At 47.2% G+C, this 13950-nt stretch overlaps 2 long non-coding RNA genes across 2 annotated transcripts in view; both read left to right on the top strand.

The window, feature by feature from the left end:
* The window catches only part of LOC140216475 (uncharacterized), a 32683-nt gene extending 19964 nt beyond the window's left edge, over positions 1–12719 (top strand). Inside the window, exon 3 of the long non-coding RNA XR_011893158.1 lies at positions 12599–12719. This is a non-coding gene — a long non-coding RNA (uncharacterized lncRNA). The remainder of the gene's footprint in view (positions 1–12598) is intronic.
* The window catches only part of LOC140216476 (uncharacterized), a 304566-nt gene that overhangs the window by 263407 nt on the left and 27209 nt on the right, over positions 1–13950 (top strand). The window lies entirely within an intron of this gene.

Here is a 13950-nt window from a genome sequence, read left to right on the forward strand (position 1 = left end):
ATGATAGTGACAGGTTGCAAACCAGTGTGCAAGCGGTGCGTCTACACTGACCCAACCATTTTTTCAAGATCACTTTCACAAGCAATCCGTATGGCTCGAGTGCCTTGCTCTTTCTTTGCGAAAACCTTTCCCTGAGAACACCACACAAAAGTGTAGTTCAATTCGCGTGCCTTAGCCTTAGCAAGCCACAGAAGGCTCTTATTCATGGTAGTAAAATTATCGAAAAAATGTAAAGCGCTTGCGCACTCCTTCAGGTTATCCCGTTTTGCCAGCCACGCTGCTTGCACCGTTCGCCTGGAAAAACGAATTAGCGTGATCGGTAGCTCATTCTGGCGCGGCGGGAGGCGATGCACACTGACAACGTCACTATCTGACAAGGGCGGGAGATCGAGCTTCAGCGCAAGGTTGTTAATTTTGTCCAATAGGTTTTCCTTCTCTGTGAATGGTAAGCCATGAATTTTCATGTTCTCGCGCCTAGTGTACTGTTGAAGATCGTTCAGTTCTTGAGTTAGTTTTTCAACAGTTTTTTTGGTCTTGGCTGTTTTGAAGAGTCTCGACTCTCTCGCGAAGCTTTTCGATTTCGCTATCATGTTTGGATGACGTCTGCAGTAGTCCGTCAAACTTGTCCGACATGTGCTGAACAGAGTCCTCTACGGCAGTTACTGTCTCTCTTAAGGTTCACAATTCTGAGACTTTCGTGGTAAGGATAGCCAAACTCTTTCTTATTTGTGCTAGTTGCTTATCTATTTCAATGGGTAAAGTAGAGGGCATTTGATGTGACCCTTGACCATTACGAGAAAGCCGACATGTAGGGCATCTTATATTCTTTTTTTAGCTTCCTCATCTTTGGTTTTGAAAACCCGTTCGCTTATGCCAGCGCATTTGCCCAGGTGGTAGCATTGAGCGCACTCAGAACATGTCAGAACTTCTTCACCTTTGACGAAATCTTCGTAACACGAGAGGCAGGTATCGGTTACCTCGGAGGCCATTTCTAACACTCAGTGTGAGAGGACAAACAACCGAACAACGAACAGATAAATATATGCATAGGGCAGCAGGGGCAGCAGCAACAAAGCAAAATCACAAAGTTAAAATAACAACGTAAAATAGCACGTAAGACAGTATCGGCGTGGCCGGAGAGGCACGCTGCTGCCACTGCTGCCCGCGATGTCCGAGACGTTCCACGATGCGTGCGCTTATGGCAGTCAAGATGGGTGGGGCAGTGGTCGCAGGTCGCTTGCCGCAGGCTATAAGTAGCGACGGCGATGTCGGTGCCAATGCAGACAATTTACAGAATCGGGCTTCATATGATGATGCCGCGTGCATGTAAAACGGTATCAAGGCGGCCGGAAGGACACGCTGCCACTGCTGCCCGCGATGTGCTTTCGGAGCTGTTAGACCTATGCAGATTTCCCTTCTTCTATGCATCTCGGAAGAATTGAGTTCTTTTGATGTCACGCAACTTTCTCTGCACCACACATGAACTGTTGCGCACAACGAAAACAGTGCTTAATACCTGCCACTGCGGCAAAGGCCAGTATCGCATATCTGCCACAGCGCGCCACAACGAGCAAGTCAGCGGCACATTTCTCCGTTAGGTTAGTTCACCTTAGTGTAGTCCACGGATGTCTCTTGTTGTCCTTGATACAAGCAAGCTTCTTTCAGCTCCAACTAACTATGAGCGCAAAAGGAGCATCAGCGTCGACTGCACCTGAGTGGCCTTTTCCTTCTTGCCGCGCTTATGTGGCTGTCAGTCGTTGCCAACGCGATTGATCTGTATTCCAAAGTACTCCCCATGTATGAACGAGTTTACTGCGTCGTACGCGATCGCCTCCCACAAAATTTGCCTGCGTACTACGAACTACTCATTCTCCTTTTTATTCCCCAGGGTAATCGTAGCGAAGGCGACGAGCACTGGCGAAGCACAATCAATTCAACGTTTGGCACATCATTTCCGGTCGTGCTCGAACTCGGTGTTCGGTTCGTGTCCACCGAGTTGGCATTTCGGTAATCCCATAAGATAGACCGCTTAACACAAGGAACAGTCATGCTACAGGGAGACTCCGATACCTAGTCCATAAATGCTTATCGCCGTCAAGCTATGAATCCGTGGTGAAAACTGCTTAGATGTCTAATTGGGCCTGACGCGAGCGTACATGCTTACGTCAAGAAGATGTGAGCTCTGACGCTGGAACGACGAAAGCGATCACACAAGGAGGACGATGGTGGGAATACAGCGTTTTGAAGACGGTAAGACCTCATTCGGCTACTTAAGCTCCATTTACATCATTGGAGTAGGTGAGTCAAACGGCAGATGCTCCTTGCGTTTACGTGCGTAATACGACCGAGCAAGTGTACGTGCAGCTCACTGTAACCGCGCACTCTAACACTGAAATCGGTCACTACAAAGAAAAAATTCTTAAAATAAAGATTTCTACGATGTTACCTAAACAACCTTAAAATTTCACCCACTGCGTTAGTGTGGGCCATATAAGGGTTTGTTTTGAAGAGTTAACAATCCTAAGCGCCTCTGCATTGCCAAGGGCCTCAACCATCTGTGGGCCAAGAGCGGAGAATATATGATACGTCAAACTAGCGTGACACGCGAACCACTGCTGATGTCTTTACGTCGAATGAAAATTTGATGATTGTAATAAACCAATGCCGAGGGTACCTAACATTGCAACAAAGTTACGGAAATGTGAACAAAATACCTGAAGCCCTCACAACAAGCATGAACATCATTTAGTTCGCCGCAGGTCCTAACAGCTGTATTTTGTTTTGAATGACCCCAAGACAGCCTAAAAGAAATCTTCTATATTCACTGAAAGTCAGAACACCTGTCATATTCTAACCAGTTAACGGATCGTTCCACTCAAGCACATTGGAATATCTTATGAAATCGACTAAATTATGCTTCTAGGAAAGCTCATTTCCTCTATGTACCTACAAGGAGTATGTGGTGCATGCGTCTTAACAAAGGAAAACACCGACAGAGCGCCATTCTCCGAGTCACTGAAGGGTTTCTATAATTTCGCATGAAGCCTTTTACACAGAGATATGGCCTTGGGGCGTTGCCTTGTTGACGTTCGCTTTGGCTAGTAGGAAGTTCTTAGCTAATGCTCGCGTTGCTTCCTCACTAAATGCGTGGGAGGCCATCACAACAAAACAACTTTTTTATCCGCTTATAGAAGTGCATTGTTGTGTCGTTAGAAGTATGCGAGCATTTCTCGAATCAAATCCTTAGGGTGGAAGTGTGTACGCTGAATATTCCTCAAAAGGCTTCGTAAAAGAGGCAGCTTTCGTAGACCTCATTATTCTGCCGTTGATCACACCCACCATGAGGGCCGGTATTTCATGCCCCAGAGTACTTGGTAGAACAACAGCTATGCAGTACTTAGGTACGTGATTGTCAATGTAAGCCAATATCCCGAAGAAGGAGCAAACGAAAGAAGGAGACAGAGCGACCCAATTAACGTTTCCCGTGCTGACTGCGGTACCGCGACCACCGACCGACCACTAAAACGGCCACAAAAGGTGAAATTCGCTATTCGCTTTAGACTACCTTGCGCCTTTGTTGAGCGCGGCATAAATGTGTTCATATCGGACAACATCGTCCGGCTCAGGAAACTTGGAAGCAGCTGTGTAGTCGCGGTTCGGGGTAGGCGGGCACAGCAGGTACGTCTCTCTCGCTGTCGGATTTTCGTGTACGAAGATACTTCACATGAAACGACGAGCCACAACAACCGCCGGCCAACATACTCTCCTCCGCTTAAACGTGAAAGCTGCCTTGCCCGATCTCGTTTCCCGTTGATATAAAAGGCGCGTGTGCATTCAAAAGACCCCAACCAAATATATCGCCGCACCGGTCACCCACTTGGAGCTTCCATCCTGCGCTCGTAAACTACTACTTTTATCATGTTTTATTCCCTTCTGTCCCAGATTCGAACGAACTTCCTTAGGTTACGGTTACCATCATCAGTCTATTATTGTTTATTTGAAATATTGTGAGCACTACCCATGACTAGCTCTTCTTCATGTCTACACAACATCATCACTTGTACAAGATCTCTACATGTAGTTATAATTTTCAGCCTCACAGCTTCTTCTCCATCGTAGCTCGAGCTCTGCTGGAATAAAACGGTCCCTTATAAGTGGTGGAGGTGCTTATCGTTCCCCGCGAACTCTCGCCCTTCTCACTGGAGCTCCGCTCGGGTGGCCTCATACCATGCTTGCTCAAGACAATTCGAGCACGCCCGTTACTACCTCCCCAGCACAGCCTTCGCCATCTGTCGTGGCCATCCACAACCGCCACCGTGACACACCAGTCTTCGCTGGGCTGCGGGGAAATGACGTCGAGGAAAGGTTCCAAAACTACAACCTGGGAAGCGACTGCAATGAGTGGGATACCTCACAGAAGTTGCACAATGTGCCCTTCTACATCACGGATGTCGCGAAAACCTGGTTTCGAACCATCAGCCTGATCTCCCCGGCTGGAAAGCATTCACGCAGCAACTTCGACAGATCTTCAGTGCTTTCGCTGTCGGCACTGAGGTCGCGAAGAAGTGGCTCGGTGAGCGCGTTCAGTTCCCCGCGGAATCGTACACATCCTACATTAAGCATGTGCTAGCATTGTGCAAACGTGTCCACGCCACCATGTCTCAGACCGACCACATAAGGCATATTATATAAGGCATAAAAACCGTCGCCTTTAGCGCACTCGCCACACAAAAGCCTGCCACCATCCAAGATGTAATAGCCATTTGCCTGCGCCTAGCAGAACTTCAATCTCTACGGCTATGCACGGCTAACGCAGGCTTTCGTTTGCCTTCAGCAGCAGAATTGCGCACGATCATACGTGATATTGTTCGGGAGGAACTTCACGGGTGGTGCCCTTACTGCGTGCCAGAACGTGGCGTCACACCTTCTCCGACCGGCTTACGCGAGATAAGGGAACAAGAGATCGCCACTGCGTCACGTCTAACGTGCCCCGACGGCCCCTGCACTGGACAGGTGCCAGGATACGCCGTCGTCGTGGTGCTACCCTCTGGTCACCGCGGCCCCTCTACAGACGGACCACTACGTCCCTGTGGGTTCACTGTCGCCACCAGTGCGTGTACAGCCTTACCGCTCCGCTTCGCTTCCCGCTCGACCCATTTGCTACTACAGTGGCTACTGCGGGCATATCTCCCAGTTCTGTCGATGGCGTCAACAGGATGAGCAACATGGTTATACACCCGAAGTGCGAACAGGTGTCGGTGGAGCAACGGGCTACCAGAGAACCTCGTACCGCTTTTCATTTCAACGATCCCCTTCTCATCCGTACACAACCAACGCGCCTCTGAATTCTCGAGAATCTGGACACAGGTAGCCTTCTCCACGTCGTCGTTCTGTATTGCCTCTCCTGCCTGCTTCTCACGTCTCCACGCTCACTCGCAACATTCTCCGATGCAGTTTTAGGAGGGGAAACTACATCCACCGGACAGCCCACGACTCCTCCAGAGTGACCGTCGAACTTGTTGTCAGTGGTTGTGGAAGGCGTGTCCGTCGAAGATCTGATTGACACAGGTGCCGCCATTTCGATTATTCGGGCAGATATGTTCCCGCCTCCTGAAAGAGATGATGCGTACTGCGGCCCGTCTCTAAGTGCAGCGACCAACGCTGTTCTTCGACCCATCGCGCAATGTACAGTTCGGGTATTCATTGACGGAATACGTGGTCACATTGTTTTTGCTGTGTTTCCCGAGTATTCCCACGAAGTTATTTTAGCATGGGATTTCTTCGTTTTGGCGTCCACTGATATCTCTTGTCGTGAGCGACTCGTACACCTGAATGCTGCCGGTTACTCTCTTCCTGATTATAAAGAACGAATTCGCTTCGTCACCTTCTCCAAATATGTTTTCTGGCCATCAAGAGAAGAAATATGTAAGTGTCAGTTCCAGCGACATTCGGGATGCCGACGTTCTCGTTCTTCCCTACAGTCATACGCAATCTAGAGGAATTCTTATGACACCTGGCCTTGTTCGCTTCTCTCATGGCTCTGCATTCCTCACCATGGTAAAGCGAACTACAGAACCTCGACAACTACCCCGTACATCAAGTGTCACTTGCGCTGTTGATACACAGCCTAATGCAGTTGTTGCCCTTTAGACTGTGCTACCAGAGTAAACGTCATCGCCACTCACTGTCTCTTCCACACCGCTGTCGGCAAACATAAGCCCTGACCTGACCTCTGCCCAGAGGCGCGATTAGAAACATACTGTACTTTCTTCGACATCTATTCGCCAGCCCTCGGTATGACAACTGCTGCGAGTCATCGCATACACATTGACGGCTATCCTCATTGTTAACTGGCGGCCATATGGCGTGTCTCACGAGTTGCGCGAAATCATCAAGAAATATGTATTGGACATGCTTCGACGGAATATAATGCAACCTTCCTCGAGCCCCTGGTCCGATACAGTTGTTCTAGTGGGGAAGAAAGACACTTCAGTGCGTTTTTATGTCGATTACTGTTTCCTGAACAAATTCACGCGCAAGGATTTGTCACGTGTCGACGATGTACTAGATATTTTACTGGGTGCCGATTATTTTTCTAGTGTTGCTCTGAGATACGGCTACTGGCAAACACTGGTGTCAGAGTCCGACAAAGAGAAAACCGCTTTCGCCATCCCAGATGACCTATAGGGCTGAGGAGTTCTATAGAGATTTAATCAAGAACACCTTAGACTGTGTCCCCCAAAAGACAAGGCAGGATTTCGTAATGGCTACTCAAAAATAGACCATATTCACACTATCAATCAGGTGATAGAGAATGTGCGGAATATAACCAACCTTTATATATAGCTTTCATTGATTACGAGAAAGCGTTTGATTCACTCGAAACCTCAGCGGTCATGGAGGCGTTACAGAATGAGGGTGTAGACGAGCCGTATGTAGAAATACTGAAAGATATCGATAGCGGCTCCACAGCCACCGTAGTCTTCCATAAAGAAAGCAACAAAACACCAATAAAGAAAGCTGTCCTGCAGTTAGATGCGATCTCTCCAATGCTATTCACAGCGTGTTTACAGGAGGTATTCGGAGACCTGGATTGGGAAGAATTGGGGATAACAGTTAATGGAGAATAACTTAATAACTTGCGATTCCCTGATATTGCCTTGCTTAGTAACTCAGGGGACCAATTACAATGCATGCTCACTGACCTGGAGAGGCAAAGCACAAGGGTGGGACTAAAAATTAATCTGCAGAAAACTAATATACTGTTTAACAATCTCGGAAGAGCACAGCAGTTTACAATAGGTAACGAAGCACTGGAAGTGGTGAGGGAGTACATCTACTTAGGGCAGGTAGTGACCGCAGAACCGGATCATCAAACTGGAATAATCAGAAGAATAAGAATGGGCTGGGGTGCGTTTGGCAGCCATTCTCAGATCATGAACAGCAGGTTGCCATTATCCCTCAAGAGAAAAGTGTATAACAGCTGTGTCTTACCAGTACTCACGTATGGGGCAGAAACCTGGAGGCTCACGAAAAGGGTTCTACTAAAATTGAGTACGACGCAACGAGCTATGGAAAGCGGAACGATGGGTGTAACGTTAAGGGATAAGAAAAGAGCAGATTGGGTGAGGTAACAAACGCGAGTTAATGACATCTTAGTTGAAATCAAGAAATAGATATGGGCATGGGCAGGACATGTAAAGAGGAGGGAACATACCCGATGGTCAGTAAGGGTTACGGACTGCATTCCAAGGGAAGGGAAGCGTAACAGGGGGCAGCAAAAAGTTAGGTGGGCGGATGAGATTAAGAAGTTTGCAGGAACAACATGGCCACAATTAGTACCTGACTCGGTTAGTTGGATGAGCATGGTAGAGGCCTTTGCCCTGCAGTGGACGTAACCAGGATGATGATGATAATTATGATGATGATGACGTGCTATACGAGTTTAGTATGATGCCCTTTGGGTTCTGCAATGCACCTGCCACCTTGGAATGCATGATATATAATGTCCTGCGCTGTTTAAAATGATAGCCTGTCTTTGCTATCTCGACGAAATCGTATTGTTTTCAACCACGTTACCAGAACACATGCAACGTCTTGAACAAGTACTGACCTGCCTCGCAAACGCGGGCCTACAGCTGAACGCAAAAAAATTACTTTCGCAGGATAGACTCTCACAGTTCTGGGTCATTTAGTCAGCAAAAATGGCACTCGAACAGCCCCTCAGAGGCGTTCCGGCGTCCTTGAGGTTCCTCGTCCTCTGCGCCCAAAAGGCCTGCGCAGTTTTCTCGGATTGGCTTCGTTCTTCCGCCGCTTCATATGCAACTTCGCTGCGCTTGCATCTCCGCTCCATCACCTCCTCTCAAATAACGCGCCCTTCGTTTGGCCGGCCAATTGGGAAAGTGCCATTTTGTCGCTCAAGCAGACCCTGAGGTCCGACCCGGTGCTGTACCACTATAACCAAAGCGCAGCTACTATCATTCACACTGACGCCAGCAGTCATTGTCTCGTTGCTGTTCTGCAACGTGACACCACCTTGCCTGAATGAGTCATTGCTTACGCCAGTCGGACGGTGGCTCTGCTGAGAAAAATTACACTGTCACCGAACATGAGTGCCATGCTGTGGTTTGGGCAGTGCAAAAGTTTCGACCACACCTCCATGGCCGTCACATTACAGTCGTCACCGACCATAACGCACTGTGCTGGCTATGGTCGCTAAAGAAGCTATCGGGTCGCCTTGGTCGCTGGGTGATCCGTTTTTAGGAGTATAATTTCGATGTTACCTACAGGTCTGGCAAGAGTCACCAAGACGCAGATGCTCTATCTCATTGCCCTTTGCAGAGCAATAATGACTTAGCATCGCCTAGTCATACAGCTGCAAAGCCCGACCCCACTTAATCATCCCTGTCTGTCTCAACGCTTGACTGGCTGAAACCTAATCACCAATCTGTCCTTGTTTCCCACAGACGTGCCCACATATAATGCCGAACCATTCTCGACCGCATGCAAGGCTCGGCTTCACCTCCTAACATCCCGAATCTATCGACAATTTAACCAATTCAAGCTTGACGATGGCGCTTTGCATCGCTACATTTATCACGGCGATGGCACCAAGTGGGCACCCATCATGCCACGTTCTCTGCAACGTGAGGTGCTTGAATCCTTTCATGATGATCCAACGGCAGGTCAGCTCGGATACCACAAGACATACGACAGAATACGAAGTCGGTGCTCTTGGCCTGGCCTCTCTTTTGCGGTAGCCAGGTACGTCGCTTCATGCGCTCTATGTCAACGCCGCAAACGACCTACGACTCCTCCTTCTAGTCTTTTGCAACCTCTTGCTTTTCCCGCTTGCCGTTTAAAGGTCGTTGGAATAGACTTGTACGGTCCCCCTCTCAAGGCCTCCTACGGCAATCACTGGATTGTTACGGCCGTAGAACATCTGACACGCTACGCCGCCACAGCCTGTATAGAATGTCCGAGGGCTGCTGAAGCCGCCGATTTCTTTCTACGCAACATCCTCTTACGTCAAGGAGCTCTGCGTGTTCTCCTCGGCGACCGCGGCAAAGCCTTCCTCTCGTATCTTCTTACCGAAGTTCTACGCGCCTCAAACACCGTTCGCAAGACCAGTTCAAGTTTCCGCCCGCAGACCAACGGCTTGACATAGCGTTTTCATCGTACACTGTCCGATATTATTGCACTGTGCATCAGCCCCGACCACACCAACTGGGATGCAATTGTGCCATTTGTGACATTTGCTTGCAATGCGGCTCTACAACACACCACCAGCTTTTCTCCATTTTTCCTCGTCTATGGCAGCTCACCTACTTTCGTCCTGGACGTCTCGTTCCTTATGGCTCCCGTGTCCTCAGCAAAACCCTTCTCAGAAAAGTTTTTGTCTCGCCTCGAAGACTGCCATCATCGAGCCCGAATTAACGCCGGTATAGCTGAGGATGCGCTGAAGCATCGCTACGACTCAACTCACCGTGTTGTCATTTTTTTAATCGAGAAGTCAACACCGCGCTTGGCGCGAGCCGGCGTATGTCGGAATTGGCTCGGTAAGCGCGTTCGGAGTCGGAATTGGCTCCGTAAGCGTGTTCGGAGTCGGCGCAGGTGGCCACGGCCGCGCGCTATGCGCCATCGTTTGAAGTTCGCCGCAAACGCGTGTTTATCGTGGAGGCCAACTATATAACCGCTTGTCAGAGAATAGGCGTGCGCATTCAACATGGAAGGAGAAGAGAGTGATACTACCGATACAGAGAGCTGTGTTTATACCTGTACAGAAATCGCAAGACAGTGTGCCCAACAATGATGAATAAAGAAGTTTAATAATCGTGCATAACTTATGGTATATATCATTGATAAGAAATTTAGAATTAGAATCAGGAACACCTTAGACTTCTGTCAAGCAAAGGACCAGGCAGGATACCGTAAAGGCTATTCAACAATAGACCATATTCACACTATGAATCAGGTGATAGAGAAATGTGCGGAATACAACCAACCCTTATATATAGCGTTCATTGATTACGAAAAAGCGTTTGACTCAGTCGAAACCTCAGCAGTCATGGATGCATTACGGAATCAGGGTGTACATGAGCCATATGTAAAAATAGTGAAACATATTTATAGCGGCTCCACAGCCACCGTAGTCCTCCATAAAGAAAGCAACAAAAGCCCAATAAGGAAAGGCGTCAGACAGGGCAATACGATCTCTCCAACGCTATTCACAGCGTGTCTACAGGAGGTATTCAGAGACTTGGAGTGGGAAGAATTCGGGATAAAAGTTGATGGAGAATACCTTAGTAACTTGCGATTCGCTGATCATATTGCCTTGCTTAGTAAATCAGGGGACCAACTGCAATGCATGCTAACTGATCTGGAGAGGCAAAACAGAAGGGTGGGTCTGAAAATTAATCTGCAGACCACTGAAGTAATGTTTAACAGTCTCGGAAGAGAAAAGCAATTTACGATAGGTAGCGAGGCACTGGAAGTGGTAAGGGAATACATCTACTTAGGGCAGGTAGTGACGGCGGATCCGGATCATGAGATGGAAGTAATCAGAAGAATAAGAATGGGCTGGGGTGCGTTTGGCAGGCATTTTCAGATCATGAACCGCAGGTTGCTATTATCCCTGAAGAGAAATGTTTATCACAGCTGGGAGCTGTGTCTTACGAGAACTCACGTATGGGGCAGAATCCTGGAGGCTGACGAAAAGGGTTCTGCTTAAATTGAGGACGACGCAACGAGCTATGGGAAGAAGAATAATGGGTGTAACGTTAAGCGATAAGAAAAGGGCGGATTGGGTGAGGGAACGAAGGCGGGTTAATGACATCTTAGTTGAAATCAAGAAAAAGAAATGGCCATGGGCAAGGCATGTAATGAGGAGGGAAGATAACCGATGGTCATTTAGGGTGATGGACTGGATTCCAAGGGAAGGGAAGCCTAGCAGGAGGCGGCAGAAAGTTAGGTGGGCGGATGACATTAAGAAGTTTGCAGGGACAACATGGCCACAATTAGTACATGACCGGGGTAGTTGGAGAAGTATGCGAGATGCCTTTGCCCTGCAGTGGGCGTAACCAGGCTGATGATGATGATGACAACTACGCAAGGTACACGTATAGCATAACCGTAAGCTAACCAAAGCATATCCATAAGTGAAACCGTAAGCATAACCATAGGCTAAATCATAAAGCATAACCATAAACTAAGCCATAAGGATATCCATAGCTTAAACCATAAGCATATCCATAAGTTAAACTGTAAGCATATCCATAGGCTAAATCATAAAGCATAACCATAAGCTAAACTGTAAGCACAACCATAGGCTAAATCATAAAGCATAACCTTAAGCTAAACCATAAGCGTCACCCAACCTTTTCGCTTCAAGATATCCAGGCTTAACCTTAGCTAAGCCCCAGCCAATTTTGTTACCCTGGCAACAAAGTTCTATGGACTCCTATGCGCGTTCCCGGTTTATGCTAAAAACTCGTCAGTCGTTTTATTAGAGCCTACACGGTCATTGACCAGACATTTCCGGTTATTACCGTGTCTGACCCCTCAGAATTTCTCCCAACCACCGTCGGCCCCGTACAAAAATTGTGGCCGTATCGCGCTTAAAACCGTACACTCGCCGCGCTTCATCATAATGCCACGCGACCAGGAGGCTGCTTCCACCGCGGGAGGTAATTGGTGTGAGCGCGACCCATGACTGATTCTTATTCATCACTACACATCATCACTTGTACAAATTCCTCATCTGTAATTATGATCATCAGCCGCGCAGCTTCTTCTTCGTCGTCGTAGCACGAGCTCGGCTTGATTAAAATGGTCCTTTGTAATTTATCTAGGGATCTTTCCAAGTGACAGTACGTGGTAATAAGCTTGCACTGTTTGTACGTTTCCACCCCTTCTAAACAAACCCATGTGGCATCTTTAAGGAAGTTAAAATAGAATGAGTCGTGTTCACGCAACACAATGCGAATCTTCCCTGATCTTTTTTCTTGGTATTTGTGCCGAATACATGCGCCATATCTTGTACCATCAATGATGATTAGGAATGAGCAGTGGAAGAGGAATTTCTCTTTTTATTGCGCAGCTTTCCAGGAAACGTGTGCACACACTTGGTGCCCTGCATTCCATATTCCTTGCTCGAACAGATGGCTTCAAGATGCGGTTCAGGATCCAGAACTGCTAACCACTGAGGCGACCACTGAGGCGACCACTGAGGCTACAACGACACCCCAAGGTAAGGAAGCTTCGACTTTGCTATCCAGTAAGAATGTGGCGTAGATTGTTGGGAGATATTAAATAAATAAAGAAGTCGCCTTGAACGTGCCTATGAGAGTTAATTTGAGAACGACTATTGCGACTGCGAGTAACGAGGGGTTTTCGTCGCACTAGAAGCAGTTCATCTTTCATATAGCATTTGCTTCCCGCGTCAAGAGGATTCAGTGCAACACGTTAGGGGGATATATGTGTTTTGTCCGTATTAAGCTGCAAAATTAAAAAATTCATGTACCACCTTGTGATAGCTTTAATACACTAAGATAAAATCAAGAAATATTTTACTTAGGAAAGGTTAGTTAAAAAGATGAGACATAACGTAGAAAATAAAGCTACGCAATATATAAATTTTTTGAACACAACCTATTGCTAAAATTATTAGCATAAAACCAGGTGACCTCAAACGCAATAGTTTCATTATTTGTCAAAGCATGCCTTATGCCATTGGTTTAATTTATTTCCCGGTGGCGGAATAAAGGATTATAGAATAATCAATTATTAGGCGCACAAATAAAGCACAGTATTATCAAAGGAATCAATAAACAAATAAGACACAGCGATATGAACAGTAATCAGCGCACCGAAGGCGATTTCTTTGGCGATGGGCTTTCTTTTTTGTTCTATTGGCTATCAAGTTGGGGGTGCGGCACTTACGGATTTACAGGGTAATAATTTATGCGGTTTGCCCTAAACTTAGCATCGCCTTAAACTTAAACAGTTACTTCGCCTTTCCTTCGATACTGTAGCCTCTCTCTCCATTTTTTCTACTGTGAGTCCGAGTACAATTGCTGCTGCGCATGACTGCTAATACTGAGATGACTGAGTAATATGAAAGAAAACAAATGGGCTGGAAGAGTGTTGAGGTATCTTGTACAGGAAAAATATTCACAGTGGAGTAGGAGAACTAGGAAGTTTAGCAGCAAGTACGCGGCCTGTAGGGTGGACAGCACAGCACCAAGGAACTTCAGGCGGAAAGTCAGAGATGCTGAAATAATCTCGTGGGTGGTGGTAATGGAAAAAAAAACCTGCCATGAGTAACTACTTAAGAGGAAGAAATGAAATCAGGAAAAAAAAACAATTTATGATAACTCAAACGGAAGCTCATTATTTTTCTGCATTTCGTGGGTCGCAGTAATGTAAAGAAAGCTGCCATGAGTAACTAAT

This window comes from Dermacentor andersoni, chromosome 3 (assembly GCF_023375885.2).
Source record: "Dermacentor andersoni chromosome 3, qqDerAnde1_hic_scaffold, whole genome shotgun sequence".
Classification (NCBI taxonomy): domain Eukaryota; kingdom Metazoa; phylum Arthropoda; class Arachnida; order Ixodida; family Ixodidae; genus Dermacentor; species Dermacentor andersoni.